This window comes from Humulus lupulus, chromosome 5 (genome assembly GCF_963169125.1).
Source record: "Humulus lupulus chromosome 5, drHumLupu1.1, whole genome shotgun sequence".
Taxonomy (NCBI): Eukaryota; Viridiplantae; Streptophyta; class Magnoliopsida; order Rosales; family Cannabaceae; genus Humulus; species Humulus lupulus.
This window is the reverse complement of record NC_084797.1, coordinates 130,926,189-130,932,398: the sequence shown is the minus strand read 5'-3', so window position 1 is coordinate 130,932,398 and position 6,210 is coordinate 130,926,189. Positions and strand designations below refer to the sequence as shown.

At 32.0% G+C, this 6,210-nt stretch overlaps 1 non-coding gene across 1 annotated transcript; it reads left to right on the top strand.

Moving 5' to 3' along the window:
• Positions 1 to 882: 882 nt before the first annotated feature.
• LOC133781068 (small nucleolar RNA R71) lies at positions 883 to 990 on the top strand. The gene has a single exon (XR_009869864.1). It is a non-coding gene; the product is annotated as a small nucleolar RNA R71 (small nucleolar RNA).
• Positions 991 to 6,210: the final 5,220 nt, after the last annotated feature.

Here is a 6,210-nt window from a genome sequence, read left to right as displayed (position 1 = left end):
GTAGTAGTTGGTATTGGTGGATCTTCCAAAGCTTTACCACTTCTAGTTGTGATGGCATTAGCCTCCTTAACATTTTGATCGTTAGAGTTGGAGGTTTGAGCCATATGTTGCCCTTATGTATTGAATTGAGGCCGAGAAGGAAGTTTGCCTCTTTCAGAATTAGCCAAGGATCCAGTCAATTTTGAAAATTGACTTTTCATTTCCTTGATTTCTTCCATCATTTGATGATTTATTTTGGCTTGCTCCTCCATGAATGAATGAAGGGTGTTCTCAAGAGAACTCCTTTGAGGTGGAGCATTGTATTGAGGAGCATATTGAGCTTTTGATGGTTGAGACTGGTGCTCATTTCTCCATTGCCCTCCAGAAGATTGTGCTTGGTTGGGATCTCTCCAGCTGAAATTTGGGTGGTTTCTCCAACCAGGGTTGTGCGTATGAGAGAATGGCTTATTATAGGCCCCTAAGGAATTACATTGCTCTTCATAAACCCCCCTCATTTCACTAAAAGCTAAGCAATCCTTAGCTAAATGTTCCATTCCTCCACACAAAAAACATGGCTCATGTGTTTCTGCTCGGGCAATCATATGAAGTCCTTGCCCACCTTTTATCTTAAAGGCCTCAAGTTGCATGGTTAAAGCTTCTACTTGAGCTTTTAGATTGTCTTCCTCCTTCAATTGGTAAATTCCTGCTGATCGGTTTATGTTGGTGCTTTCAGTAGCAGTTGGACCAATCCAATTATGAGATTTTTCTGGAAGCTCATTGAGATATTCCAAGGCCTCTTCAGGATCTTTTTGGAGGAATTCACCATCGCACATCATTTCTACAAACTGGCGCTCACGAATTGCGAGGCCTTCATAGAAATAACTAACTAGGGGCCATTTTTCATAGCCATGGTGGGGACAAAGAGTCAACAGTTCTTTAAACCTTTCCCAGACTTGATAGAGAGTTTTATTGTCTTTATGGGAAAAGGTAGAAATCTGTCTTTTTAAGCCATTGTTCTTGTGGTTAGGGAAGTATTTGTGAAAGAATGACGATGTCATTTCATCCCATGTTCCAATAGACCTTGGTCTCAGAGAGTATGATCAGATTTTAGCCTTATCCTTCGAAGAGAAGGGAAAAAACTTCAATCGCACAGTATCCGCAATATTAGCTTGGTTATAGAAAGTGGCTACCACCTCCTCAAATTCCCTAATATGCACATAAGGATTTTCATTTTCTAAACCATGGAAATTTGGCAAGAGTTGAATCATGCCAGGTTTAAATTCAAAGTTAGGTATTTTAGATGGAAAGATGATATAAGAAGGGGTAGGAGTACGAGTAGGATGGAGATAGTCATTTAGACTTCTTTGCTGAATTTCCTCATGATGAGCCATTGCGAAAGGATTATGAGCAATTATTGAGGTGGGAGAGGAAATGTTGGATGTATCAGAAGAGTTGTCACTAGGGGTGTCGGGTCTCCTAACAAATCTCCCTAGTTCATCTCTATGACGATTCATCCACTTTCAAAAACGAGATTTTTATTTTTTTTGTTAAACTTGTTCCTTGGTAGATTTGGACAATTTGAAATGATATCACATGCCTCACCAGAACTCCCCGAGGTTACTAGATGAGTATGAAAAATCACAATTCAAACATTTTCAACCAAATGATCAATAAGTAAAATAAATTACTTATTTTGAAAGAACAAGCTTGTTTTTTTTAAATAGTAACAAGTTCAAAAATGTAATAATACAAGGGCATACACAAGAAATATTCTCAGGCCGAGTGGGAAGGTTGTCACGGTACCGCTTCATCCCACACTTTCCTAGACAGAACCAAGGTTCCCAGGAAAGTGTAGAGGGTACTCTATCACAAACCTTAAAAGTCAATCTTTCTAGACAGAATTTTACCACTTAGCATTACACTATTGTTCCCAATACTAACAATTTTATGCTAAAATTTTATGAACCAAAAAAATATTTATTAGAATTTTATGATTTTTTTTCAAAACAAGAGTTAAAGAGGAAAAACCTAAATTAAAACTAATCTAAAACCTAACGTTACACAAATTATGAGACCTATCTTATTGTCTAAAAATTTGAAATCTATAAATTTAAAGCTAAAAAGTAAAACTAGAAACAAAATAAATAAATGACAAACAGTTAAAAAATTAACAATGGAAGCAATCAACTAAAAAAAATTAATACTAAAGATAAAAATAACTTATAAAGAAAATTAATGAGTAATATATTTTTTTTTGAAACACAAGTTATATGTGAACTAAAGACAATGAGTAATAGAAAGAAAAAAACGCATAGAAAAAAAAATAGTAATTGAATAAAAAAACTTTCAAGCTAACAAAAAAAAAATAATCACTAATATAATAATATATATGAAGAAAAACTATTGACAGAATAAAAAAAATTCGTAACAAACAAAATTACTAGCTAACAATACCTTCTCTTTTTTTTTTTTTTTTTGGCAAATGATTCAAACAAATAAAAGATAATACTAATAACAAAATAATTATTAACACCAATAATATATACACATACAAAGAAAGCAAATAATAAAACTAAAATGATTTACCTCTTGGTTGTGTATTCTACTAAGCTTTTGATATCTATCTCCCCGGCAATGGCACCAAAATTTGATTACGCCCAAAACTTGTCTTCACAAAACGGTTGTTGTAGTGTAGTATGGGCGAACGTGTCCACAGAGAGATATCTTATCAAAAAGTGATTAGTCGCAAAAAGTAAATAAATCGTTGGTGGTTTTTGAGAAAATATTAATAATAAAATTAAAGCAAATAAAATTGGTAGAAAAATTCAATAACAAAAGTGATAAGGTTTCAAGAATCACCTATATGTTTGGCTCATTTATTTGGATTTTGATTCACACATATAACACAATTAAATTGTTCACTTCCCAACAATTTAATCGGAAGATAAAACTTGAAGAACATATATAATAAAATGTATTCGAGTAATAATACTTATCACCTTAGGAACATAGAAAATAATCTTATGAAAAATCTAAGAATGACAATATACCTTATTGGCAATAATGTAATAAAAGACTAATCATAAAATTATAATATCAATATATTTGTACTATTATGTTCACATAGAAAAAGCATGACTATTTCTATATAATAGTAAATACATAAATATATTGATATAGAGAGATAAAGAAAAATAGAAGAAATGATTTTACTCAAATGTATAAACTTTAAGCACTTGATGAATCAAAACACAAATAATATTTTACCTCACATATAGGATCATCTTTTACCTTATCTAGAAAATTATCCTAGAAAACTAGTCATTCTCACAATAATCTAGAGAGAAAATATGAGAAGAAATAGACAAAATGAGACTAAATTTTACTATAGTTTTTGCTAATGAAAATTACATATCAAAATGTGTACAAGAGGTCTCCTTTATATAGTGTTTTTGGAGAAACAATTGTAACATCAAGTCATAAATAGAATTAAAGTGAAAATATGTACGTTTATAAATTAATAATAGGAAATAGCTCAATTTTTGGGATTAGAAACCGAAGTATGGTTTGCTGGAACGTACTAATCAAATTGATACTATCCATTTAATTTTGCCACTTATCGCTACAATTTAGGAGGGGAGATCAATGTTGAACGTAGCTTTTGAATTTCAATCAATTCTTTGAACTATTTTTGCCACATGTGGCGCTTAGATGGAGATTTAGATAGAGAATGAAAATTGAGAGATTGTACACGTGAAATGAGCCATTAAATTCCCACTTTCACTTATTGTTGGGCTTGGGTTCTATTTCTCCACTTCATTTCATTTCTTTGGAATTTTACCATTTTTCTCTACAAAATTAAACAAATTAAATTAAAACCAAATATCTACATATCAAATAATTATTTAAATAAATTTCATGAAAATATATAATTAAAACATAATTTATTTAGATAATTCTACTTATATTAGTGCATTTTCATGCACTAATCACACCCCTAATAGCTAAATGGGGCCCACATGCATATTTAATTCACCTAAACATGCATTTCTAATCACATAATCATCAAATTCATTTATTAACATAATTAAATCAATTATTACCCTCCGGACATGCTAATCAAGGTCCTAAGCCTTATTAGCAATTTTGGGGCGCTACACGCGTCATCTGTGATAACATATAAGGGTTTCAATACTTCAAGCTCGTAGCAATTAGGTACCTTGTGGGGTAAGAACCTACATATGACTCGAAGAGCTCGTACAGGTACGAAATGCACTTACCAACCAAGAGGAGTTAGAGTACGGACACGACATCCACGCTGGACAACTAGTCGCAGTACAAGAATGGTACATGAGGTCTATATCCCTCAGCACGCTTATGAGGTCTGTATCCAACAAGTAGTGGAGGTATAATATGGTACCAAGGCAGGAGTACTTTTGCAGACTCCTAACATGTACTAAAGCCAACAACTACTCCTCCAACACCACTACCACCTATGCTACTACCCTGATAGTGTACCCGTGTACTATTTTGTCCCCAGAGACCACCATGTATAAAAGGCCATTAGAACCCAGCTATAAATAGACCTTCACCCCCCAGAATAAGGGGTTGGAAAATTCATTGTATACTCAGGTTATAAATGAAATATACAAATTTTTACTCCATTGTTGATTTGTACTTATCTTTCCTCAAGTCTATTCTAAGTTATTACTTAGTTATCCTCTTGCTAAGCTTTGAGTTTTCTGGCCTAATATAGTTGACGAGTTCTCACCGTCAACACATACCTTTATTATCTATTCTAGTCATATCATATAGTTGACCATAGATTAATTGAATCTCAATTCTGAGTGGTTAGTTTTCTAACTAATTGTATTATTTGAGTTCTTAGCCTTGTTCATTACCAGCTTACCCTACGGACTTGTCCATTCTTACATCTCGGGAACTCAGTAGTATAATTGAGTGGGACTGTTAATCATAGATATGAACATCTATAGCTTCTGATGAAGAAGTAAAATGATGGTTTCCTTTTAGTTTGGTTCAAGGTGCTAAATGATTGAGATCTCATTTCAGTAATTAATATTAGTCTATTGAAATATCATTTACAAGGAACTAAGTGTTTTAAGGATAAAATACAATGGGGGTAAAACGGTATTTTATGTCTCATCTCATTGTAGACTGTCTATAGAGGATTGAGTGACAATTATGGTTGTAATAATGGATAATTAATAACGTATCTATATTGCTTATAGAGCCTTCTATGAACTCTAGAGTGCAATTCTAAGTCTTTAGTGGAGTCACGAGGAATTAATAAGTTAGTAAATTTATTTGTTAAATTTATGATAACTTATTGGAGCTTGATTTCATAGGCCCATGGTCCCCACTATACCTTGGATATAATCATCTAAATAGTTTCAATTAATTTATTTAATTATCAATTAGAATTATCAAAGTTGATCAGGTCAATTTTGGATAGTTTCAAAGAGTTATACAATTTAGAGAAGAAAAAAGATTTTTAGGGCAGATTTATTAATTAAGACATATTGGTGTCTATATTAATAAATAAGTTTAAATAAAGGTTCAAATTATAAATAATTAATTTGATAAAGGATTTAAATAATTATTTATTAATTAATCGATAGAAAATAATACATGCCTTGATTTTAAGTCCAATGGGCTTATCATTAAATGAGAAATTTCACAGGCCTAAAGTCCATGAGAATTTCGACCAAATGGTTGATATTATCTATTATTTTATTGATTTTTTAATTAAAATAAATGACCTAATTGATTCTATAAAATGAATGCTAAGTGAGAGTTGAAATCGGATTTTTGAATCACTTGTTTTGAGAAGATCTAACAGAAAATCAGAAGATCTATTCTTGATGATCAAGGTTTTAGATTCTCTCTACAGCATAAGTCTTTTTCTAAGCCTCAATATTCTCTTCTATTCTTCTTCTCTCTGTATCTATCTCATGTGTTGAGAATTTCCCACTCTAGTCTAGGTGATTCTAAGTATACTTTGGAAGGCTGTGAAGAAAATTGAAGAACGGTTCAATTTCTTGGTGATACCTTGCGACAGAAAGGATACAAGGGTTAGAGAAATTGAAGGAATGACTCAATCATTCCGCTGCACAATAATGTAAGTGTTTTTATCATTATCTTTGTATGAATTCAATTTTAGAAATATCTTCTAGGTTTTCTTATATTAATATGTTTAATATACGATTTACA